The sequence below is a fragment of the Sciurus vulgaris genome, assembly GCF_902686455.1.
Source record: "Sciurus vulgaris genome assembly, chromosome: 15".
Lineage (NCBI taxonomy): Eukaryota > Metazoa > Chordata > Mammalia > Rodentia > Sciuridae > Sciurus > Sciurus vulgaris.
Window position 1 is genome coordinate 57,259,566 of NC_136476.1, and position 25,703 is coordinate 57,285,268.

The 25,703-nt window shown below is 47.6% G+C and overlaps 1 long non-coding RNA gene across 2 annotated transcripts; it reads left to right on the forward strand.

Moving 5' to 3' along the window:
• The first annotated feature begins 12,919 nt into the window (after positions 1–12,919).
• On the forward strand, positions 12,920–21,953 carry LOC306644751. 2 transcript variants are annotated; one of them, XR_013759460.1, is made up of 3 exons: positions 12,920–12,998; positions 13,813–13,928; positions 19,704–21,953. It is a non-coding gene; the product is annotated as an uncharacterized lncRNA (long non-coding RNA). The 2 variants fall into 2 exon arrangements; XR_013759461.1 differs by lacking the exon at positions 19,704–21,953 and adding an exon at positions 15,658–18,378.
• The last annotated feature ends 3,750 nt before the right edge of the window (positions 21,954–25,703 follow it).

The window sequence follows — 25,703 nt, forward strand, 5'->3', positions numbered from 1 at the left end:
CATAATTGATGTTTAAAATTTTTTTAAAAAGTTTCCTTAGAACCTTTTAGAAAGATGAAAGTGTGGGATCTTTCTAGTTGTTTAAATGAAAAAGCATTTTTACCTTCTTACTATCCTTTAGCACTGACTATGTAACAAATCCTATACATGTTATTTGCATCCTTATTTCTTTTCTTGTATTGTTGTCCCAAATAAAAAATGATGAGAATACTTATTCCCATTGTTTTAGACCTTAGCCCAGCATATGAGCTTAGTGTACCAACTGATTTGGGAAGTCTTTCCAGCTCTAATAATTTGTGATTTTAAATGTAGATTTTAATCTATATTTCTTTTTTTAAACCAGAAAAGCAAGTGAAGGCTGTTTTGATCTTATTGGGATATTTATATTTTCAGTCTTTGACTTATGAGAAGAACAGAAGTTTGGTTCCTCAGACTGTAGGGCCTGAGCTTTGAATGAAAGTGTTTTAAGCGTGGAGGTGTGGAATGGACATCCAGGGCTTGCCAGATACAGGCTGGGTTTCACAGGATGGCTCACCAGGCATGTAGTTTGATTCCTATGGGACTCTTTGGCACCTTAGTTATGTTTGAGTCATTCCAAAAACTAGTCTACTGGGATCTGTGATTCTAGGAAGGGACCTTCTACAGAACCCCAAATAATAGAAGACAGCAGTAAGTACGTGTTGAATACATGCATGTATTCTGAGGCCCTAGAATCTCAGTTCCCTTAGAAAAGCAAACATCCTTTCTGTATCAACCAGAATGGAAGGTCACATTGCCTGTTTACACGTTTTCAGTGAGTAGGGCAAATTTACTGTTTTCATGTAACATAATGTTATTTTTGGAATGTAATACTTATTTAATTCTTTCTACTAGAGCAAAATATGTCACGCTGGTGCTTCTCCCTATGTGTTTTCCTGGGTGCCACACACAAAGCCTTTGCCCTGGCACAACTCGGTCAGAAATTTGAAACCATGTCCCTTGTGTGGGCCCTTTAATGGGGCGAACAATCTCTGTTTCTTCAGGGGTCACCCATTCATTCCCAAGCATCTTCTCAGGAAGAGCCTGATTCTTCCACTGCACATGATCTAAGGTCCCTGGTGGAAGATAACCAGACATAGGTCTTTGCAGATCTCAGAAGGTAATATGTACAAAACAAAACAGAAACTTCCCAGGTTAGCCTATTCTTCAGGACATCCTCAGTAGGTGGCAGTGTGGATCTTTCATTGGTTCTGGGTCCGTGGGAGTTCTTGGTTTTGGATGAGTTAGAATAGCTGAGGTTGTCTAGCTTTAGACTGAGGCTTCCACAAAATGTAGGTTTTTTTTTTTTTTTAACTCAATTCAACTTATTTACTCAGGGGCCTTAGAAGAGCTATAAGACTCCTAGGCAGGCCAAAAACCTAAGTAAATCCTTAATACTCTATTATTTTAAAATTACAAACATCCATGCCTCTAAAATTTCAAAGAAAACCTATAGAATTGTAGAAAATGAAAAGTGAATGAACATTTTCCAGGTGTTTTCTATGCATATAAAATATATATAAAAATAAAATATATTTATAAGTAAAACATTAAAATATATTTTATATTCTTATATGTATTAAAATACATATAAAAATAAAACATTTTATATATGCATATGTATATTTTTGCAACTTAGATTGCTTTACATAGAGTGTGTTCTTCCACACCCATACATAGGAACTTCATCCTTCCCACACTCATGGCTTATAACATTTGCATTCTGTTCCGGAACTATAGTCAAGTCTTCCAGGCTTGAACTTCTGAATAATTAAACCCAATAAAAATAGCACTTACCATATTGTGGTTATATAAATATTAATCACTGCCGAGGACTACAATCAAATCTATGGAGAAAGATAGAAAATTCCAGTTATCCTCCCCTGCCACCCAGTTGAGGTTCCGAGCTTCGTCTTTCAATTTCACTTCCTCAGCTAGCGCTGCTTTTCATATATTTTCATCTCAGACTTTTTGTTCTGCAGCCATGGGGATTGAACCCAGTGCTCTACCACTGAGCCACCCTGCCGCCCCCAATCTCATACTTAAAACATTCCTTCTGCTTTTCTCAAGTACTCCCTGGAGTCATTTTTAAGTTTGAGTGCACGCATGACACATTTTCCTTGCAGAGCTGACTGCTGATTTCACCTGCAGTTTATATATAACTCATATTCCTTTGAAATTTTAAAGGCGTGGTTTGAAAGCTTTTTGTACCAGGGATTGAACCCAGGGGCACTTAACCACTGAGCCACATCCCCAGCCCTTTGTTATATTTTGAGAGACAGGGTCTCACTGATTTGCTTAGGGCCTCGCTAAGTTGCTGAGGCTGGCTTTGAACTCACGATCCTCCTGCTTGAGCCTTCTGAGCTGCTGGGATTACAGGCGTGCCCCACTGCAGCCAACTTTTTAAAACATTTCTGATGGGAAATCTTATGGAAGTTGAATTCTCACTCCTTTGTAGATGATCTGTGCTTGCTTTCTGGAAGTTGTCAAGACTTTCTCATTGTTCATGAGTTTCTGAAATTTCTCTCCCAAGCATCTAGGTATGGGTCTTGTTTCCATTTTTCCTTCTTGGTACCTAATGGGCTTTTATAATAAAAAAAAAAAAAAAAAAAAAAAAGCTGTGTTTTTCCCCAGCTCCAGAAGATTTTCTGTTCTGTGATTTATATTAGTAATTTTAGTTTCTGCAACTCCTGAATGAGTGAGTGCTGACTTCCTGCATCTTTCCTCTATCCCTGGACTTTTCTGTCATTGTTCACTCCTTCATCTTTTTCTTGTTTTCTCAGACATTTCACTGACTTGCAGATAACTGGTCTGGTTTTTAGTCTTAACAAAATTTTCTTCTTCCTTCTGTTTGCCGGATTTAAAAATTTTTGACCATCATTTTAAATGTCTAGCAATTACTTTTTGCTCTCTGAGGGCTCCTTGTTTTGTTTTGTTTTCTTATGGCCACTTGCTCTGATTTTAGAGATTCCGCATTCTCTCAAATCTCTCCAAAGACAGTAATTATAGAGTTTTCCTCCTTAACATTCCCTGCTGTACCTGGCTTTTTCCAGGGTGGCTTCTTCTGTCTTCCTTTGACTCTTTCATGCTGTTGGTTTTCCTCAAATGTGTGGTGACCCCTGACTTTTCGTGCACTTTTATAAATGCAGGATTCATGACCTGCACCAACAGCTGGGCTGACCTGTCTGTCCCCTAAGAGGCCTCTCCCTTGAGAGAAGGGCTGGTTGCGGGTTCCCTAAGTGTCTGGCCCTTGCTGTTGGCAGGCTTCATCCTAGACTTTAGCAATCGCTGGGGCTGCCCACACTTGCCAGCATAAGGAGGGTATTAAATCAGGGCCTGGAGCACTTTGCTGCCTTTTCCGCTGCGGCTTAGGAATTTCTGCCCCCTCCCATCCGCCTTCAACTTGCTGTGCAGATCTGTTGTGGAGCTCTCGATGGACCAACGTCCTGTTCTGCTTCTCTCTTATGATCTTTTCCTGAATAAATCATCCACATTTTTTTGAAGTATTATTCTTGAGTCATGAGGTCCCCATAAACAAAATTTCACTGCCAGTTGCTGCTGGTTGACTGAGGGTATGTTGAGAGGCAAAGGGAGGGAGAAGGGTCCAAGAGGTTCAGCGCTGAATGTGGCTTTTGCCCCCAACTCTGATTGCAGTGGAGCCTGCTCTTGCTTTCTGTGTTTTGCTCCGAGTCTGGAGTTTCTCTGGGGCTCCCCGGAGAAGGCAGGTTTTAGGTCCTGTTGTTGGGCTGTGGTTTACCTTGGCTATTTCTCATCTACTTTCTAGCTGTCTATTTTCTCAGTCTTTCCTGATCTGCTGTACCATGCCTTATTTTCTAGCATTGATAAGATTTCATTTTTAATAATTCCTTATATTTTATTCTCATGGTTCCATGTTATAGTGAAGAGATGGATGGGTGTGCTCAACTTGTGAATTCCAATCTATTTTCAGACAATTTTTAAAAAATTCACCTTGGGTGGGGGTTGTGGCTCAGTAGTGAGCGCTTGCCTGGCATGTGTGAGGCGCTGGGTTCGATCATCAGCACCACATAAAAATAAATAAATAAAATAAACTTATTATGTCCATTTACAACTAAAACAAAAAAAAAAGTTTTTTTAAAAAAAATATCTTGTTTAAAAGATATAGAAAGAGGGCTGAGGATATAGCTCAGTTGGTAGAGTGCTTGCCTTGCAAGCACAGGGCCCTGGGTTTGATCCCCAGCACCCCCCCCCCCCCCGAAAAATATAGAAAGAATATATAAAGTGAAGCATCTTTTTCATCCTGTCCCAGATTGGAAAAAAAAAAAAAAAAAAAAGCTATTCGTTGTCCTCATATGTGTATGCCTTTCTTCCTTTAGAAATAGAGCCCCAGATTTAGCTGGGCTCACAACTGCTCAGTTAAGATGGTGTTTCCTGGGTGTATCCCTGTGGTTGGGATCTGGCCATTGGCCTGTGAGTGGAAGCAATGAGCTTAATGCTCCAGAAGCTTCCTAAAGGGCATGGAATTCCCCTTTCCCTGACTAGATCACAGTTGTGGAGGTGGGCCATCCTCATCCAGACAGGATGCAGAGCAAGCCGAGGGAAGGAGCCAGGCTCCTCAGCACTTCATTGCTACCGTACTTGATCTTTGTAAGCAAAGGAAACACCATCTTGTTTAAGCCTTGTATTGAGGGGTCACTTCCTATGACAGCCTATCCTACCTCCTAACTGATGCAGTTTCTGGGCTATACAGCTCTTTCCTGGGGGCAGCCATGTAAACACATTGCTGGATCCTTCAGGGATATTTCATGCAAAAACTAACAAATATACGCACACAGGAACGCGCACGCGTATGCGTATATGAATATGCATGTGCATACATGAATATGCACTCACATACATGTAGCTCCCTCTTCATTTTACATAAAGAAGAGACCAAGCTCTGTTTGGAGGGGATTACTGGTGACAACAGTCAGCTCGATTTGCCTTCTTGATACAAACTGAATCTGCCTCCAAACATGCACCAGCCCCTCAAGATTCCAAAACACTGCAGCTAACTGGACACACATCCCTCTGGGGTAGTTTATTATCAAGCTTGTCCTGCAGGGGACTCATTACCTCATCACATTTTCTGAAATGTTCCAGCCACCTGGAATGACTTCTTTGTAAGGAGTTCCAGTTAATTTTTCTCCCCACTTTGAAGTGTTTCAGTGACAGGGGTTGGGGCTCTAGCTGGATATTTGGGGAACCCACCTCTCAGTCCATGGAATATCAATGTCTCATGGAGGAATGAGGCTCATGGTCTTGGGCCTCCTCCGATGGCCTCTTCTCTCTCTGTCCCTCTTTCTCTCTCCCATTGCCACATCTCATTCTGGGTCCTGGGTTCTGAGCTGATCAGGTAAGAGAAAGCCCTGGAGTTTGGACAGATTTCCTCTGAACTTTTGTATATTCTAAAATGGAGGGAGAAGCCGGGAATCCACTGAGTTTGGTTGTGTGTGGCTGGCGGAGGGATGGGAGCAGCCTCCGAGCTGAGATCAGGGATCAGGGCTGTTCCCCGAGTGGCCTTGGCCTTCATGGTATTGTTAAAGTTTTATCTCCCCAGATTCCCTTGCTCCTTCTGCCTGAGTCCTATCTAACTCAAAACCCACATCCTCTACTGCAGGTGGCAGTGTCTGTCTGTCTGTCTGCTGTCCGTCTGTCTGCCTCTCACACACGGACTGTTTCTAAAGCGTTTCTCTGTTTCCCATGTCTATCACCGGGTGCTGAAGAGCTCAGGAGCTTCTTGGAGAATAACTATCTTTAAACATTATTTATTTTCTGCATATGTTATATACTTGATTAAAAAAACCCAAATATCTTTCACTGAGAAATCTCACCCTCCTCCAATTAGCTCCACCCATCCCCATTACCAAGTGTGTTTATTAATTTATTTATCCTTCTGGCATTTCTTCATGTAAATATGAACATATATTCTTATTCTTCCCTCCTTTTTACGTTGAAAGTGTCTGATATTTTGTTTATATTCTTTCCAATCATAACCTGGAAGTTTTAAGAGGAACAAATTAAAAATAATTTTTCTAAAAAATTTAAATAAAAATATCCATTTTCTTTTTCACAAGAAAGCATGTACAGCTACAATCCCATGGGTTTTTTTAGAATAATTTATGTTTTTTGCAAGAAAAATCTATCCATTCACTGCCTTTTCCTGAGGAAGCTTTTGGGAGAGAATCTGTCCTGGTGATGGTAGCATCCTCAGTCCCAAAGACAGCTGAATTTGGGGGCCTGGATCCCCAGAAGGGGCTCTGAGAGCTGGAATATGAGCCAGCCCCAATTCACGTTTCTGAGATTGGCAGTCAGGGAAACTGACAAGGCTCAGAGGACTGTCCTTCAGCCCTGAGTGACTTTCAGGTTGTGACAGGTTCAAGTCCCCAGAACCTAGAGGGGTGTTAAGATAGTGCTAAGAGATATTACAAGGGATGGTCTTTATGTAATTATGGAGCTGAAATTTGAAATCCTCTGGGTGGGCCATGGGGAAAGGCAGGTTGGGACTCAGGGAAGAACCTGAAGCTGCCGCCCTTAGACTGCCATCTTCAGGGAAGCCTCAGGTCGGCCCTCAGAGCCACCCAACCCATCTGGGTCACCTGGGACCCTCTCCCCTGTGCAGTGCCAACAGACTTTTAATACGATCCATTATGCACCATCATGGCAGTACGTAGCCTTGCCTCTGAGTAACGGGGCTGTCATCTGGCCAAGGTGACACATCCAACTGGCCTCCCCAGGCCCACTTGGCCAAAAGGGATGGAGTGAGGGCAGAGTCTTAGCGAGGGCTTTTGGAGGTTGGTTTTTTTAATCAATTTTACTTGCCCAGATGAAAATATTTCAGGGTACTCACTGAGCCAATGAGTTATTCCTTCTACCAGGGGAATGAAGCACTTTTTGTCAGCATTAGCATGATGATACTTGGCTCCCCTAGCACACACTAGTGGGAAGGGACTCCCAGCCTGTTCCACAGGTGAGGATCACATCCCACGGGTACTTGTTCACCAGCCTAGTAGGTGCCACTGGGCTTTTTCTCTTCTCATTCTGGCCACTGAGGGGTTAAGCCTGCGCAGCCTCGCTGACCTCAGGGATTCTAGTGGGTACTCCAAGGCCATTAATCATCCAGGACTAGGGCTGCGGGACAACACTTCCCAGCAATTAACCTACAGTAGAGGGAACATTGTTCCCCTCTGCAAGCCCCATCATCTGCACGCCCAATTACTCTAAATTAACATTTACCAAGCAAAGTGCCTATTAATTGGAAGGGCACTAGAAAGAAAGGCCACACACCTACCCTGGTCTAACTTAATAACTGCAAAAGCAGCCATTAATTAACAGGGAAACGTTTCCATTCAGATCTTGTTTAGGCGGTTCGCAGTTAACTGCGTGTCTGTGTCTCTGAGCTCAGCTCTGACCCACCTCCCTGACCCCCTGACAGCAGCTCGGATGATAAAGAACACACTCACAAAGAAAACTTCCCTTTGGAGAATGACCACCCTGGTCAGGTGCCTCAGGGATTCCTGGAGACATTGTCCTTATTGTCTCAGTGGGAAACTGAGGTTGAGGAAGAGAAAGGCGCAGGGCCCACCCAGCAGACAGCCTCCCTGGCCTGGCTCCCTCCCTGCTCTGCCGAGCACAGGTAAGATTGAAATGCTGGCTCGGTGATGTGGGTCCAGTTTCCCATCTTTCCTGAAGTGGGGTGGGAGGAAACACGGGCTTCTTAGAGGGGCTAGAGAGGGTTGGAAAGGGGGCATCCTCTTGAAGTGCAAATGTTCCAAAGGCCTCCCAGACTGGCTGCCTTATCTCTCCCACGGGTGCGATTGGGTTAATTGGCACCTGCATCCCCCAGTGTAGTAACCGGAGGATCCTTGTAGATGCCCCTTTCTCCCCGCCTTGCTGGCCCTCAGTCCCCACCCAGGTCCTGCCCATTTTATCCCTGGCATCCCTTGAACCCTGCCTTCCTGTATACACCCACGGTCTCCAGTTCCAGCCAGGCCTCCAGTTAGTTGGTCTGCCATTCTGTGTGGATTCTGTCTCCTCCATTCTCCTTGGCATCCTGGTACCATAAACAAACAAGACCACCCCCGCTCAACTCTCAATGGACGTGAAGGAGATGGTGCGGCTGGGAGCTGGACTTTACTCCCCACAGTGACTCGGAGCCTCCTCAGGGCCTGGCGCCTTCCCCCCCTCCCCTCTGTCTTCTGGATCCTTCCTGCAGCACTGGAACAGTCTCAGGTGACTGCTGTCTTAAGTCAGCTCTGCTTCGTGAACACGTGGCACAGGCTGGCATCCCAGCAGGAGGATCGCGGGTCCTAGGCCGAGACTGGGTGCGACTGGTTTCACCTCTGAAGACCAAGCAGCCCCGCCTTCCTGCTGTGCTGCACCCACAGTGCTCTCTCCTCTCCCCCGGTGTGGACATGACACACATCGCCTGTTCTCACCTCCTACCCACTCAAATTGCCATGGCTGACCCCCTCCAGCCACCCCACAGACACAGCCTTGTCCAAATTCGAAACAGCCTCCTTGTCGAGACCTCCAGGGAGATGTTTCAGGTTTTTGTTTTTAAACTACGACCCTTTAGTCAAATGTCCTGCTGTTGGTCACTCCCCCACCCCCTTGTTGAGTCCCAGGGTGCCACTCTGCTCCTGCAGGCATCTCTTTCTGCCTGTCCCCTCAGGAGTTTGTGTGCTGGCTTCTTCTCATCACGGTCTCCATGGGAACCTCATCCACTCTGGCTTCCATCAGCAACTAGATGATGGAGATGAGGAGGAGGAGGAGGAGGAGGAGGAGGGGAAGGAGAACTAGGAGACCATGATGACTGTGGCCACCGTGACGCCTGAATGTCCATGCTGAGCCCCCACCGATGCCTGAGCACCAGGCTCACATCCTACCACCTGGAAACATCACACGTCAGAGTCTAACACGCATCTTGCATGCATCGTGTTCAAAATGAACACAGGTACTGCTTCCTCTCCAGGGCTTCCTGTCTCACCCAGTCTCCTCTGAACGTGGAGCCTTCCCTGCCCCCATCTCACGTCCAATCAATCAGCTAACTTCAAGTCCCATGCAGTCAATCTCCAACAAGCCTCTGAATTTCCACCCCTCAGTGTGATGAATCCCAGGCTCCCCTTCCTGCAGGCAGAGTGATCTTGATAAGCCTCTGTCTCATCGAGTCACACCCTCCAGTGGCGTAGCCCTGGCAAGCTCTTTGGCACACCATACACACATACATTTACTTAAGTGCTTGAGACTCCTCGAGATCACCCACCGATGTGACATGTTGGGGGAAATTCCTGGACAAGGGTTCTGATCTCAGTCTCAATTTTCTCTTTAAAAGTAAAGTGAGCATCCCATCAACAGGGTTGGTTCTTAGAACTTTGATATCCATTTTCTAATATAAGTCTTGTAACTCTTCCCTGAGGTAGGTGTTTTTGTGCCTGTTGTGCAGATGAGAAAAATTGAATGTCACAGAGTCCAAGTTCACGCAATACAGTCAGGCACCACAAAATGACGTTTTGGCCCACGACAGACCACAGACACAATGGTGGTCCCCTAATGTGGCCGGGTGACATCATGGCCAGCTTTGTGTAAGGACACCCTGTGATGTTTGCCCAGTGATGACCGTGACTAATGGTGTATTTCTCAGAGTGCACCTTCATCAAGCAGTGGGTGAGAGTGATTAAAGTAGGATTCGAACTCAAGCCTGACTTTTACTATGCTCTCTCCATGATCCCACAAGGGAGCAGGGGCAGGGGCTTCTGGTGACTCAGAGGTCAACCTGCCCAGGCTACAGATGGAAGATACCCTTTCACATTGCAAGTCTTTTCCTGGTACCCCTGGGAATCTGCACCCGGGGCCTGAGCACCCACCTGAGTTCTGGGTCAGAGAGTGCCTGCCCCCTCAGCTTGCCTCAGATGGGACAGGGATGACAGGCTTGCGGAGAATCGATAGCCATCTGTCCCGGGCTCCACTGACAAGCTAATCTTTCCCGTAAACATCTCATTAGCTCCTGCCAGGCTGCAGCACCTGCTGACAGGAGAGGCCTGGGGGCGGGGGAGGGGCTCTGCTTCATAAACTGGCTCAGATGTCAGCAGGGGTCTCAGGCCACGGAGAACTGGCTAAGCTCAGCTAGAACACCCCTGCCGTGCACTGGAGGAATCCAAATTGCCTCCAGAGTTTTGTAAATTCTGGAGAAGTGTTCTTTGAGTTTCCTCTAGCTTCACATCATGACCCTTCATGAAACAAGAGCCGCCCCAACAATCCCATAAGTTCTCACTGCTTTCCTCTTCACTGTGCTATCACGCCTACTGCTGCCACCAGTGATAATGCCAGGTGTGTTGATAATCACAGTACAAATGTTACTGAACACCCACTACGTGCTCTGTGCCCTGGACCCTGTACCAAGTGTCCTGCGTGTGTTATTCTTGGTAAACCCCACCACAGGGGCTTGGGTGGGTGCTGGTACGCTTCCCCGTTTTGCAGATGCATTTATCTCACTCCACAACCCAAGTTCTTACCGCTGTGTTAGCTCTCTGTCACTGTGACAAAATGCTTGTGACAAACAACCAAAAGAGGGAAAAGTTTACTTGGGCTCAGGTTCCAGAGGTTTCTGCATGGCTGCTGGGTCCATTACTTTGGGCCTGTGGTGAGACAGCACATGGCAGGGAGCCACTGGTGGTGCAAGGCTGCTCAACTCATGGCCACTGGGAAGCAAAGAGCGAGGAAGAGGCCCGGGTCCCAGTATCTGCTTCAAGGACACACCTCCCATTAGGCCCACCTCTTAAAGGTGCTACCACCTTGCAATGGCACTGAGCCGAGGACCACGCTTGGTCCTCCTGGGCCTTTGCAGGCCACTCCAGGTCCAAACTATGGCAAATTCCATATTTGCAACTTGGGGAATTAATCTGACTGGGCCCGCAATTGTGAGCTCTACAAAGGTAGGGCTTCACCGCCCTGTTCCCAGCACGATTTTTTGGCTTAAAAAATAGCAATGATTTTATTATACTTCAGGATATTTTGGGCAAAGAATTCAAGTAGACGTTGGTGGGATTACTGCCTGACTTCTGTGGTACTGACCCGGGTCACCTGCTGTGTTCCGGTCAGCGGCATTTTGGCAGGGATCACAGGGCACCGCCTCACTGAGCCTTCATTCTCTCAGAAGCAGTACCAGGCTCTTTCAAGTTTTCTCTCCATCTCAGTTATGAGGCTTCATGCACAGTGTTTCAGGACTGTTTCTGGAAGTCTCAGTCCATAAATGGCCAACTCCATAGCTCTGAAGCATGGAGGAAGAAAGCAGATCAGGAAAGGGCGAAAAGGAAGCAGAGAAGCCCAAGGACAGAACCCAGCCAGAGCTCTCTCTGACATGAATGTTCTTTTCTGGAACAGTGCATTCAGAGGTTCCACTGGCAATCCTATAGGAAGAAAAATAGAAAACAGTGATAAGATAAACAGTTGAAATCACTCATGATTCTTGCACCCAGAGACATCGACTTTTAAATGTGCACTGTGGTAGTCAAAAGCGTTCAGATTTTTTTCTAGACCTATACAGTATATGCACACAAAGGATGAGCTGCTAGGTATGTGCGTCTGCTACCTGTTGTTCTCACACAGCATTGTGTGATGGATGTATTTCCATGTTGGTGACACGGGTTTATTTAGTTTTTAATGGCTTTATGGCATTCTGCTGTATGCATAGTATGTGATTTCCTTAACTAGTCCCCTACTGATGAGGAGTTTCCAGTGCATTGACTTTTTAAACCATGTGGCACTGAAGACCCTTTGTCATACATTCTTGCGTCCTTACCTGAGGACCTCCCCCCATCACTCCGGCATGGCAGGGTCCTCATTATTTTGGACAATAGTTCTTCTCCTGAGGGGCTGTCCTTAGGATGCTTAGCGGCCCGTACAGCTCAATGCCAGAACAGCCCTTCCCCCCAACACTGTGATCATCAATGTCTCCTGATTGCCAAATGTCCCCTGGGTGGCAAAATGGCCTCTGCCTGAGAACCACTGTCCTCAGCCGAGTTCTCGAGATAAAAGATAAAAGAATGTGCACAGTTCAAAATGGTTGTGATTTGTTGTCAAATCGCCTTCCAAACTTGAACTGATTTGTCACTTTATAAACAGCAGTTACACAAATGTCCAAATGAAACAACAAAGCCCAACGCATTTTTATCAGTCTTATAAGACAAAAAGTTCTCTCACTGATTTGTTTTTTTTTTAATTACTAAACTCAAACATTAAAAAAAAAGAAAAAAGAAAAAACATTGATGGTATTTATTGGCTACTATCTATGTGGCGAATGATCTTTCCTTAAAATTTACTGTTTTTTCCTTTGGAAATTTTTTTCCTTTTTCTTTTTCACATCAGCTTTTATTGTAAATAAGAGCTGCACTCTTTCCCAGGTTGCTGCCTGTCTCTTTGTGTTGATGTTTGTGGCCTTTTGGTTTGGGATCCTCAGTGTGGCACAGGCCGGGGAGAGTTGGCAGTGTTCTCCGGGACTCTGTGCTGTGTCCCCACGGCCAACCCTCCAGCCAGCTGAGTTTCCCCCGGCAGAGGCTCCTGTTCCCTCATGTACCTTTATATTAAAATCTGCTGAAAGTGTCCATGTTCCTTTTGCATCTGAGGGAAAAGTTCTGGCTCTGAAAGCGGGTTGTCGGGTTGTCAGGAGGAAGCCTTGCTCTGGAAACCTGACCTGGGGCCTGACAATAATTAGTTCAGGTTAATTATTGCCAATCTGTAGATCTGCAGCATAGGGGCCTCTTTCCCCCTAATCCAAGGCCTCTGGAGGTTTCTTTTATGAGCTCTGAGCCCTGAGGGAGGTCTTAAAGTAATGAATTTTCCTGTAATCAGATTTGAGGGCTTGTTCCCTGAGCCACACAGTCAATTGGAGAATTGAGCCCTGCCTGGTTTATTTGGCCACAGGAAGCAGAACACGATGCTCTCGGCATCCGATAAGCAGCCAAGTCAGTGTATTGGAAAAAAAAAAAAACAACAGAAAAAACGACATGACATTTTAGAGACACCTACCTCTGCTTCTAGGGGAGCAGTTTTATTTTCAAGGGGGAGGGACCATCTGGGAGCTCTTCGGGAAAGAGGGGGTGGTTTTATTTGTAGTATCGGGGTGTAGCTCTTGCTCATCCTGGAGGGGAGCCTGGTGACGTTCACTGTGAACTTGAACTTCTTTCCGCGCGTGTACTTGTGTGTAGATATGCCTTGGGTGGACCCGCATCATGTACACCGGGGCCCACAGCATGGGAACCTACGGAGGCCGGCGTGGGGGAGAGCTGGAGGGGCAGCTGTTTGGGTGGGGAGATCCGCCCCTCTAAAGGACCACCATCTCAGCTCCGGCTTGTTCCCAGCACTGCAGTACGGGCCAGTTTTCCAAGAGTGACAGAAATCCAGATTCGGTGGGGTTAAAAAAAAATTTTAGCTCATAATTTACTAAGCATTCTATGGTCCAGACAAGATGGGTCAGCTGGTTGGCTTTGGCTTACAGGCAGCTGGACATGACTATAAGTACTTCTGCCAGGGATGCAGATATTCAGTTTAACAAACACACCTATAAAGAGGATGAGAACACTTCACAGAAGTTAGAAACAAAATAGAGTGCAGGAATGAACTGGGAGAGAGGAGAAATATTTATACCAGAATATTTATACAAGGCCAAGTGCCCAGTACAACCTGAAGCATAAAATGAGTTTAAGGCTTCCTGATGGCCAAGGCAAAAAGGGAAATGTGCAAAAGTAAAACTAATGTGGCCTATTTTTTTCTGATAAGAGGACATCGGCAAATGTGCTCGATCCAGCAGAGGTGGTGTGTACTTGCCTACACTCCTTGCCCACTTCAACTGTCAGGGCTGCTGTGAGCTAGACAGGAGGATCCCCATTGTTCAGGTGAGGAAACTAAGGCCCAGGTTGCTGAATTGACTTAAAGAGCTGGGGCTTGAACTTGGACCTGCGTCAATGCAAGCTGCTTGGTGGGGTGGCAGGCTGGCTCCAGGTTGCTGGGGCTTGTGAGCAGGAGGTGGGAGGGCAGATGGCGAGGGTGGAGAGGGACTCAGACCAGAGGACACAGAGACACTAACGGGCCTCGCCTGGGGAAGGGGCACTGATGCTCACCCTTGGAACCCTCAGAAAGTCTTTCTCTTGCTGAGCTGAAATTGTGCTGTGGGGATGAGTGCCCATCACGGGCCCCTGGAGGTGACAGTAACGAGCACCTAACCCGTGCCAGCTCTGTGCTAGGCTCCTGGGCTGTGATGGTAACTCAGGAGCACACAGCTGACCCAGGGCCTGGACAGGCGAACAGACCGTCATGCTAATCTTCCTGCTGCTCTGCCCAGCCTCCACCCTGGGACTCCTGCTGTCGCGTCGGGTCTCCAGTCGGCAGCCCTCTTGTTCCGTGGGCGTGTTGGACATACAGAGACTGTGGCACCCCAGCAGCCTCTTCTGGGCCCCCGGAGTTCTCCCGCAGTCGCAGTGGGTGGTCCCATCATGCTGGTTATTTAATTTCTAGCGTCTTTGTCACTTGCTTCTTTGTGGATTTTTTTTCTGACACTAAAAGCATAAGGTGGGATGGGGGTGAAGGTGGGAGTGGCAATAAGGGTGAGGCTGTGGGGTGGCAGCCATCAACACTAAGGGCTGGGGTCCCTGGATCAATGCCCCGTGGGAGAATGGGGTGAGGTTCCATGTTTCAGAGGGCCCTAGAGGACGTCCTGCAGCTGCCCTCCTTGGCTTCTGCAGGCCCACTCTCCGCCTCCTTTCCTCTCTCTTCCTTTCCTTGCTGCCTGCAACCACCCTCCACATGTGCGACGCAGGCCAGGTCTCACCTCAAGGCCTGCTTTTAGGGACGTCTAAGACAGGCAAGAAGCCACAGAGGGGAGAACTTAAGTCTGGAAAAGGGGCAGTGGCTTCTCTAAGCCGCCCAGGTAGTGAGTGCAGAGGAGGCTTGATGGTCGCTGAGCTGGGCCCCTGCTCCCGGAGGCTCTTCAGCCCTTCTGAGACTTCCTTTTGCTCTTCTTTCTCTTTAGAAGGATTGAGGGTAATGAAATCAGAATTGCAGGTATTTTTCCAGTTTAGGGGATTTCCTGCCCTATGCTTTTGGGACTGCCGCTGCTGCACCCTGCTTTTCCATCCGTGTCGCCTGTCCTTCCTCCTGGGGTTCTCCATCACTGATCCCGCCTCCTCTGCCCTCTCGTTATTGGTTCATCTCTTCTTTGGAAATGTCTCCAGCGTTCTCTGCCTGCTTCACCCATCTGAATGGCCGTGTGTTAAGTTGGTGACTTGGTGCTCTCAGTGAGTTTTATCTTGAAACTATTTTACTTTCAGCTGCCTTTTCTTCTTCCCTGACTCCGTTCTTACTTTGTGGCCCTTACCTGCTTTGGTATCTGATTAAGATTACACTGTTTTCAAATTCTCTTTCTATTTTGTGAAGTGGCTGGATTTCAAGCCAAGGCTTCCTCTGGGCCTGATGACCTGGTTCCTGTTCTCTCCGTTACATGATGTTTAGAAGGCTCAACATGGAGGTTTTGTTATTTATCAGCACATCCTGGAGGAAGGGGTCTGTCTGGGCCTAGTGTGGAATTTGCCAGAAGCGAGGAGACCGCTCAGGTTCTCTTGTTTGCAGGGACTTGGCCAAACTCTCCTATCTGCTCTGGGGATGAGCAGGTGATGAGTCCCTGCAGAAGCCACTGATGATCTTCAGCAAATGCTGCTCCTCCTGCCAGGGAGTGTCCCCCTTGGGGTCTTCAGAAAATGCAATGGTCTCCAAGTCTGTGGGGGACAAACAGCTCCTTGAAAATGGACTCCCCAGTGGAAGAAGAGGAGGAAAGTCCAGAGTCCTTCTCTGCCTTTGAGTGCAGAGGTCAGCCAGCAACAGAAGCGGAAGGAAACCCTGGGGACATTGTTAGTGGGCGCTTAAATGGCACACTCAGGCCTTTCCAGGCTGGGCTGGGCCTGGGGGAACGCTGAGAGGCTGAACGGGCAGCCAGGAGCTGGTGGGCACAAGGGCAGCGAGGACACAGGCTGCAGCCCCCAAGCTGGATCCGCGGCTGCGCGGGTCAGGAGTGCTACTCCCCAGCCCCCAAGCTCCTTTCTGGGTTTTCTCCTCAATTGCATGATTTTTCTTTCCTTTTCAGCAAGTCTCATGGGTGATGTGAAAGGAAGTCTCCAGGCGGTATCTCTGCTTAACCCACCTCTGCTCAGGGGCCACTGGCCTATTCCAGACAGAAACCCAGAGCTGGACGTCGATTGTAATGTGGAAATGAAGGGCAGGTTCCAAGAGGTCCATTCAAGAGCAATTTTGAGAACTCGGAATTGCCTTTCTGAGTTGATTCCATTCTGTGATTAATTTCCGTGAAGAACAGGAGAGGGAGGAGCCAGAGGCTGAGGCAGGGCTGCTTGACCAGGGTAACTGCCTTGTGCCAAAGATGGGCAAGAAAGTGCCCCCCCAACACCAGACACACACACACACACACACACACAGGAGCAGAAAGAACATCTAGGGACAGGGTCACGATAGTAGCAGAGTGGCTATTAATTGTGGAAAATAACAAAAAGGCTTTGCTGGTTCAGTTCTGTGTGAGTTCAAAGTTGCATCCAACTGCTGGAAACTGAGACCTGAAAAATAGAAACTTCAACAAAATGGAAGTGCGTCTTTTCTCTTTGGCAGTGCAGGATTGCTCTGGTGGCTTCATAATGCCACTAAAATCTTGGGCTCCTCTCATTCTGTTCTGCTATCCTTAGAGAGTAGCTTCCATCCACAAGTTTACCTCATGACCCAAGATAGCTGCCAAAGCTCCTACCATATATGTCTGTGATCTAGGCAGACAAGGAGAAGAAAGTGAGGAAGAGCAAAGAGAATGCCTTCTAAATGCGCCAGGCCCCTATAAAGTATTTCCTGTCCAATGGGTTCCATATACATCTGATTGACCACTCCCTATTTGCAAAGAAGACTGAGAAATGTTGCGTAAGCAGGGCACATTGCACATCAGACAAGAGGGGGATGCTATTCTCAAGGGAGGAGAGGCGATAGACAACAGGGAGGCAACGAGCAGTTTTTCACACAAGATCAAGAAATCAACAAGCAAAAGAAGGAAAAAGCCCTCCTCTCTCCTCCCCAATCTGGGGCTTAGGGGCACTATTAATAGCCCCCCAGAGCCCAAGACTCAAAGCTGTTCTCCTGTAAGTGTCAGAGGATAGTTCAGCCCCAGGATGGTGCAGAGAGCAGAGCAGCTTTAAACCATGCCAAGCCCCAGCTCCCTGCTCAGGTCTGAGCACAGCACAGTGGAAAGGCCAGGACTGAGCAGTCCTCAAGGATCTGATGGGGAGCGGCTAAAGCAGGAACGGTGTTTTCTGAAGTGTGTTCCAGAAGATGCTGCTGGATGTTACATAAAAGGGAAAAAAAAAAGTCTCCCAGGTTGGAAAGTTTGGGACACTGCAGTTTATTTGAGAAAATTTTGGAACCGTTTGTAGGTTGACTTACCTTGTGAGGTGTTTTTCTGTCTAAAAGGGAATATTCCCAAGCTTCTGAGGCTGTGAAACTCACATCTTACAGAGAATCCATGGAGCAAGTGTTCCATGAGTAAACATCTGGGAAGGCACAGGATGCTCAGAGGGCAACTCTTTGCTCTGCCAGCTTTCTCAAAGTGTGGGCCATGGACCACCTCCTTCAGAATCCTCTTAGCTTTGCTCCACAACTACCAAAGCACCATCTGAGGCCGGGGCCTGGAAATCTGCAATTTGCTAAGTTTCCTGAGTTGTTCTTAAGTTCAGTGAAGCTTGAGATCCACCAGGTGACAGAACAGAGCCTCCACTTTACAAATACTGTGACTCCATCAATTTCCATCCAGGGCCCTCCTCCAGGCTCCCTCAGAGCTCATTTCTCTCACCACCATTTGGTGTCTGATAATTTTCTCAGCTCTGTTCAAAGCGACTTGCATTTATCTTTATTGTCCCTCTCTTTATTGATTTAGGTCCATCTCTGTAATTTGTCAAGCTTGGATTGCATTTTAATCTTGTCCTCCAAAGTGGCCAAGATCCCTTCCAGCTCCGTAGAATCCAGAAATCGGATTAGCTGGACCTCGATTCCATCCTTCAAGCCATTAATGAAAATATTAAATGGTCCCGGTTTGGCATGATGGTCTTCGGGGTCCTCAGAAGATACATGGCCGTCATGCCCGTCATCAGCTCTGCTAGGTGCATCGTGGGTGGGACATCACACAACATTTCAGCTGTAGGTTACTGCTTCCTTGAGTACAAACCCCAGCATGTAGTGAAAATCTAAGCAGGAAAAAGCCTTATTAACTAATTGGCTCATTCATGCATTCAATAAACATTGGAGCAACAACAGCTTTAAGATGTCACAGTTTTCCTTTCTCGTGGATGGCATGCTGACCTCAGAATGCAGAAGCTTATATGAAGTGTGCCGCTAGAAAGATCAGTGTGTAGGTAAAATGCATCTCAGCTCCATCTTTGAGAAGCCCCATCTCGAGCTGAGCAGCCTCGCGACCTGCAGCTTCTCCATGACAGAGCTGTCCCGTCTCTGAGTTCCCCTGCTCACCTGCCCCCAGTCACTGCTCTCACTTTTCTTTCTAGATGCTCAGTCGCTTCATCCCAGGAGGTGATGATGATGACGAGGAGGACTGGACTCTTTCTAGAGTTGACCTGGGGAGAGTCAACTGCCAAAGCAACTGACATAAATCACCTCCCCTTTCTACACCAGCTGTCTGAGACAGCGTGCTGAGGGCTGAACGAGGGTCAGAGCTAGCCTTCAGACGCTAGCAGTTCAGTTCAGCACCCAGGCCGCAGCCACTGTTCTTTATCACTGTGGCAATGACTCAGGAGTGATTTGGGGGAATGCCTTCCCAGGCTCAGATCCAGTCCCCGACATGGTTAGAATCACTGGCTGTGGTGCTAATGGGCACTGACCACAGTGCTAATGGGCATGGACCAGCTGTTTTTTTTTTTTGTTGTTGTTGTTGTTTGCAAACTCTGACCATGTTCTTTGCTCCCATTGTATAGATAGGGAAATAAAGGCACCAAGGTAACTCCCCCAGGGTCAACCCTGGCAAGAATCCAGGCAGTTTCCCTCCAGGGAGGCTGCTCAACAGGCACCACCTGGGAGGACTCCTTGGAGAGGCCGAGATTGGAAAAGTGGGTGAAGGAACAAGCCCTGGGGACCAAGGTTCAGTTCCCCCAACTCCACCCAGAAACTCCTGTGGCCACATCCTCACACCCACAGCAAAGCACGGACAGACATGGTGCCCACAGAGCCGCTTCTCCAGGGCAGCCTGATTCCCCTGTGGGGACTGGAGCTGGGCTGAAATGAGCTCTCAATCAGTGCTGGGCCCAGCCTGGCCTGACTCCCACTGCTGAACAAGACACGGTCTTAGAAATCCAAGAGCTGAACAGACCTCTGCCACCGTCCTGGCTCTGGAGATGGAACCAGGGCACAGCTGCTGATCCACGGCAGGAGGGAGAAGAGAGCTGGAAGTCAGTTGGCCTCCGAGTCCATCTCCCTGACAACTGAGGGGAGGGTGGGCCAGTGAGGGCTGGTGAGGGCCAGCCATGCTCAGGTGTTGGCCTCGTGAGCCTGGAGTGGCTCTAGTGGCCTGTGATTTCCCAGCTGCCAAAGCAACTGACATAAATCAATTTTTCATTTCATTCCTTTAGACTCAACCCTTCGGCCAGGCCCTCAACAGCTGTTTCCCGAGCTGAAGTGCATCTCATTAGTCAGTGGAGCCACGACAGCCAATGCCAGGACCCGCAGAATAAAAAACCGACCTGCCACCCTTCCTGTGCCAGACTGAGGCCCCTCGGAGCTGCTCGGCCTTTGTTCTGTGTGTCAAATCTGGAGAGCACTTCGTCTGTCGGCCACTAGGGGGCGGTGATTGTCCACACATCGCATTTTCCCTCGGAGTGGCCCAGCATCCACCCGGGAAATGGGGACATTGTGGAGGAGGACTTTGTTAAGGAAAGGTCGTGGCAAAACCTTTAAGGTGGCAAGTTCGGATTCTCTGGAGCATCTAGTTTAAGAATGGATCTTTAGGTGCAAGGATACTTGGATTAGGAAAGGAACTGGATTCGGACCCCAGGCCTGATCCACCCAGCTCTAGTGCCTCACATGTACAGTGGAATAATACAGTTTGTCACTCCAGCCTCACACAGCAATCACAAGGTTGGCTTGAATGGGACACAGGAGGTGACAGAGCTCCTAAATTGCATGGTGTGTGAAGATGCGAGGTTTTGATCACAGTTGCTGCTGCTTCTAGCCTTCATTTCCAGTGTCCTTCCTGCCCTGGGACAGGGTGCAGTTGGCTCCTTGTCAAAGGTGGCTGCTCTGTGGTCATCCTGTGTCCCTACATCTGAGGACTGAAGGGCCACAGGGAGGCGGGGCAGCTGGGAGAGGGCTGGCCATGGTTCCCAGGGTGAACTGCTGGGATCTGGTCCTCACAGCAGCTCACTGTGTAACCCTGGGTGTCTCATGGTGGACAGGTAAGTGGGATCTCTGTGTGTCCTTCCAGCTCCGTCTTTCCACACCTCCCAGTCTTCAGAGTTCTCTGAGCTGACCTGATAGGGGAGACAGTGACAAGGAAGGAGAGATCACAGACATGGGCAGTTGGTATGTGGGGGGAGGTGGGGGAGTAGCCTCTGATGCACAAGGAACCCAGGGACAAGTGTTTCTCCCAGTATTTGGGCCTTGCCACTCATCTGTGGGATGGGCAGGTTGGACTAGGTCATCTCTAACCATGGCTTTCTTCCAACCTCGTCCCAATAAACACACACAGATCCCTACTGATGCTAAAACCATTAAAAATACTCAGACATGCTAAACCCTTAGCTGTTTCTGATCTCTATGGTACTCCACAGTGTCGCAGCTGAGCAGTGGGTGGGGACCATGAACTCGTGTGTGACCTTTCTCCCTCCTTATGCGCTCAGGGAGAAATGATGGGACACTGTTCCAATCAGATGACGGCAGTGAGGATGGGGCAGCAGGTTGTCTCCCTGATGCTGGCTCCTGGGTCCATCTGCAGAGCAGCTCCACCTTCCATCCCACAGTAGTGCCCTTGTCCAGCCTCTGATGTCCTGCTCTCCAGATGACCAAAGCTGTGCTTAGCTCTGTGTTGGAACATGGTCCCTTTGTGGATCTGTAGCTCCTGGAACATTGGTTTTCTGTATCATATTTCTTTGGTTTTGTCTTCCAATGCTTCCATTGATTTTTAAATTTTGGTGCAGATATAAAGCAAACTGAAGTTTATGGAATGTAGGAAAATCCATCTGAAAACTCCCCAGAGTGGCACAAGAGATTGTAATATTGGTTGCACAAAGAAAGAATCTCATTGGCGGCACACTGCGTGGCCCAGCAGTGAATGATGCCTATGTGGTCACCCAAGCCCAGAGCACCAGAGATTTAATCATGGTCACTGAAGCGTATGAGAGAATCAGCAAACTTGACCAGAACCCAAACAAGCGAAACAGAGAGGGAAAAGCAAAACTGAAAGAAGCCAGGAAGCAGAGCAGAAGAGATGGAAGGAAAGGAAGTGGCTAGTAGCAGGAGTCAATAAATAAATGCCTAAAATTGATGTTGCAAGAAACAGAGGTTTGAGTATTTTATGTCAAGTTGAAAATGTTAGACGTTAGTGCCTCTCGCCAAGATATTTTTGACTCTCCTTTGTTCTGGATACTTCCTGTGGTTGGATGGGGCCATGTGATTAGTATTGGTAATTGCATTGTGCGCTTAAAAAAGGTGAATTGCTTCCAGGGTGAGTATTTCATCACTTATGTGATCCCCCTTCTTTCTGGATTGTGACCAGCCTTGTGTGAGATTATGGCTGTCCCTTCAGTCTTGATCTTTTAATAATTAAAATATGTAGATTCACCTTTCCCCACAGACCTGCAGTAGACATGTAGCTTGAATGAAAAATAAACCTTTACTTTATAGAAACCACTGAGATCTGGCATTGTTTGTTATTGCAGCATAACCTACTACATACTAACACATTCATATTAATATGTGTCATGGTTTGGCTGTGAGGTGTCCCCCAGAAGCTCATGTGTGAAACAATGCAAGAAGATTTAAAGGAGAAATATTTGGGTTATGAGAGCCTGAATTCATCCCTTGAATTGCCTGTTGAAATAAATGAAGTCAAGACAGTTGTGTAATCTTGCATGGCTGTGAGGAGTTCTAAGTGAGATTTCACATTCTTCAAATCCTTTTTGATGTTCACTCATTTCTTCCTGGCTTGGTCAATATTTATTGATTCATTCTGTGGTCCAGAGCTAGTAGGCTTGGTGTGGATGGGTGGCAATGTGAATGATTGGATAGGTGGATAAATGGACAAACTGATAACTAAACTCTCTCTCTCTTTCTCTCTCCATATTAGTGTGTGTGTGTTTTTTTTTTTTTTTTTTTTTTTTTTTTGGTATTGGGGATTAAGGCCTACTTAATCACGGAGCCACATCCCCAGACCTTTTTAAAATATTTTATTTAGAGACAGAGTCTTGCTGAGTTACTCAGGGCCTTGCTAAGTTGCTGAGGCTGACTTTGAACTCACAGTCCTCCTGCCTCAGCCTCCTGAACCACTTGGATTATAGGTGTGCGCCACTGTGCCTGGCATAACCAGGCTATAGTTCATCTATTGCTCAAGTATTGGGATTAATGCAAAAAAATTTTAGAGATTCAGAATATTCTTTCTTCTTTTAAAACACACACACACACACACACACACACACACAGTTCTACCCTGCTCTCTCCTGTTAAGTGCAAAACTGCAGAAGCATTAGTTTGGGGTGCTATTGTAGCACATGTGGCCCATCCCTCCCTCCTCCCTCCCACCTCCAGCATCTCCATGGCTACTGCTGCCCTCTCCTTGGCTTCTTACAGGCCCAGCTTCCCAGGTCCACAGGAGCCTTCCTCCCCTATTCCCTGGTTGTGACACTGTGCATTCCACTCTCCTTCCTCAAACGAAGGCTGGGGCAGGTCCCCGTCCTGGATCTGGTCAGTGACACCCTTTGCCTTTGGATGAAGCTTGGCATCCAGATGCACAGGCTTTAGTAAAGCCCCGCATGTGCTGACCTTCGCCTGCGCCGGGCTCTGCTCAGGCTGTGCACACTGGTTACTCCATCCTCACACCTGTCTTGGAGACCCAGTCATAGGAGAATTAGGTCTGAGAAGTGGCCCCAGGTCAACTCTTAGAAAGGGAAGGTGTAGCGATTTGAGTCTTGTTTTCAAAATCTGCCCTGATGATCGCACAGCCGGATTGGTGCCACTTAGATAAGCTTTCTGAGATTATCCCCAAGTGACAGAATTCAAGGTTCCTTCTCCCTTGCTTGCCAGTTCTTTTTCTGGTCTTCCTTGTAAGAAGACACCCTGCACGTGTCTCTGCCTCTGTGACTCAACTGGGGGTCATTCCAGTCCAGGGCTGAGGCAGAGGACCTCGGGAATGCTGGTTAAATGGAAGCCCTCTCCATTCTAGTGGCTTCCCTGAACCAGGTCTCTTTCCCGTTAACCCCTGTGCAGCTGGTTTGGATCTTACATGTCCTTCAGAGTTCCCTTTGTTAAATACTTGATCCTCAGGATGGCTCTCCTGGGAGCTGTGGAGCCTTTAGGAGGCAGGGCCTACTGAGAGGTCCTCGGGTCCTTGGAGGTGTGCCCTCCAGGGGATCATGGGACCCTGGCCTCGTCCTCTTTCTTTGAGCTTCCTGCCCATGAGGGGGTGGTTTTGCTCTGCCACACATTCTTGCTGGGATGTATTGCCTCGTCCCAGGCCCAGAGCCTCCGATACTGAGAGCCCGCACAGACCTTTGCTCTTGGGAGTTGTCTCAGGGGCTGATTGTAGGAGGGACTGCTGACTTGACACATGGGCTCTGCACACGCCTCTGCCCATCCCCGCCAAGGTTCCAGGGACAGAAATCTTGTGGCCACATACAGCATCCACCCTGGGCTCTGCCGTGGCCTCCTCCTGGTCACAGCATGATGCTGCCAACTGCCTCTTACCTTCTATTTCCAACCACGGTCCTCTTACCCCAAGTCAGGGAAGGGTGCCCAGCTTTGTCTTCCACCTGCCCCCAAGGCATGACTCACCCTCAATCTCTATGGGGGTGTAGGAGCCATCCCATAAACAGAAGCCGGATGAATATGTAAAGGGAAGTAGTATATTAACAACTTAACGTGGCTGTTGTAACGATCACCGTGAAATATTCCCTCACCTCTTGGTGAAATTATCATTCCAAACCACGGAATACATTAGGTTTTATGATCTACTTGCTTCTTTGGGGAAATATAAATCCTGAAACATCATCTTCATATGACAGGACAAAGAGTCCCCTGAGACGCAAGATGTTTAAGAACATTAACCAAGAATCAGAAATAGTTTGCGATTAATATCAGGGTTTTGTTTATGGGCACAAATAAATCCCAGATCTGGGGCGGACCTGTAAAAAAATCTGTCTACAACAAAAACTCCAATGGCAAATGATGGAATGGAAACAACCTGAATTTAAAGCAGTGATTCTGGGGGCAGGAGTGCAGTGTTTAGAAGCTAATATTTTCTGACTGTAAATTTGTATGCTGTTCACACATTCCTAGTCACCAACTCAAATAAATATGTTGGAGACTAGGAATTTATGTTGCTGGTGTACAGTCATCCAAGTTTCAGAAGTAGATCATGTGAAATGGGGCAGTTTCTTTTTCTAGGATCACTGAAGGAGGCCTCTTGTTCCTTCTTTCACCACTGAGTTGAGGAACCAGTGTGATACTTGACGTGGGGGTCTGAGGATGATGCACTGATATTCAGAGTCCTGTGTGGTCAGAGTAGGATGAGGGGTTCTTCAGCAAGAGACTGCTTTGGGAGTGAGAAGGCCCCTGTTTCCCTACTCATTGAGCCTGTGACTCTTCCATAGCCGAACCTGGCCAGGCCTCTTCCTTGGTCTGGAGCCCATCACAGACTGCCCATGGTTTGTCAAATTTTTTGTGCTTTGACCCTGCCCCCTTGTCAACTGATTTCCCATCAATCCAGGATTTTTGTCATTCAGTGCATGCTCTGTCATTTCGTGGTCCTTTATCAGAACCTGCAAGTTCTGCCATGGTGCTCTTCTTTCTCATTCATTTGTTAGATAATGACTCTTCTTTTAAAATAGCTCAGAGATCATCTTCCCTCTGGGAACTTCTCAAAGTTCCCTGGGAAGAGGTAGCATACTAGTCAACTTTCTGTTACTGTAACAAAATACCTGAGATAATCAATTTAAAAAGAGGAAAGGGTTATTTTGGCTCCAATTTTGGAGGTTTCAGCCCATAGTCCATAGACCCTATTGCTTTGGGGCCTGTGGTTAGGCAGAACATCATGGTGGGAACACATGGTGGAAGGAGTGGCTCACTTCATGGTATTCAGGAAACAAAAAGAGAACAAAAAGGAAACTGGGATCTCAAAGTCCCCTTCAAGTGCATGCTCTAATGGCCTAAGGCCTCCCATTAGGCTCCACCTCTTAAAGGTTCATCACCTCTAATAGCACCAAGCTGGGGACCAAGCCTTTAATACAAAGACATTTGGGGGCCACTAAAGATTCAAACTGAATCAGGTTGTTTCTCCCTCTTCTGACTTTCTAATAAACTCTGGACATCACTTTCTCTCTCTCTGTCTTGTGATCTTGCAGGACACAGAATGAGTAGAATAT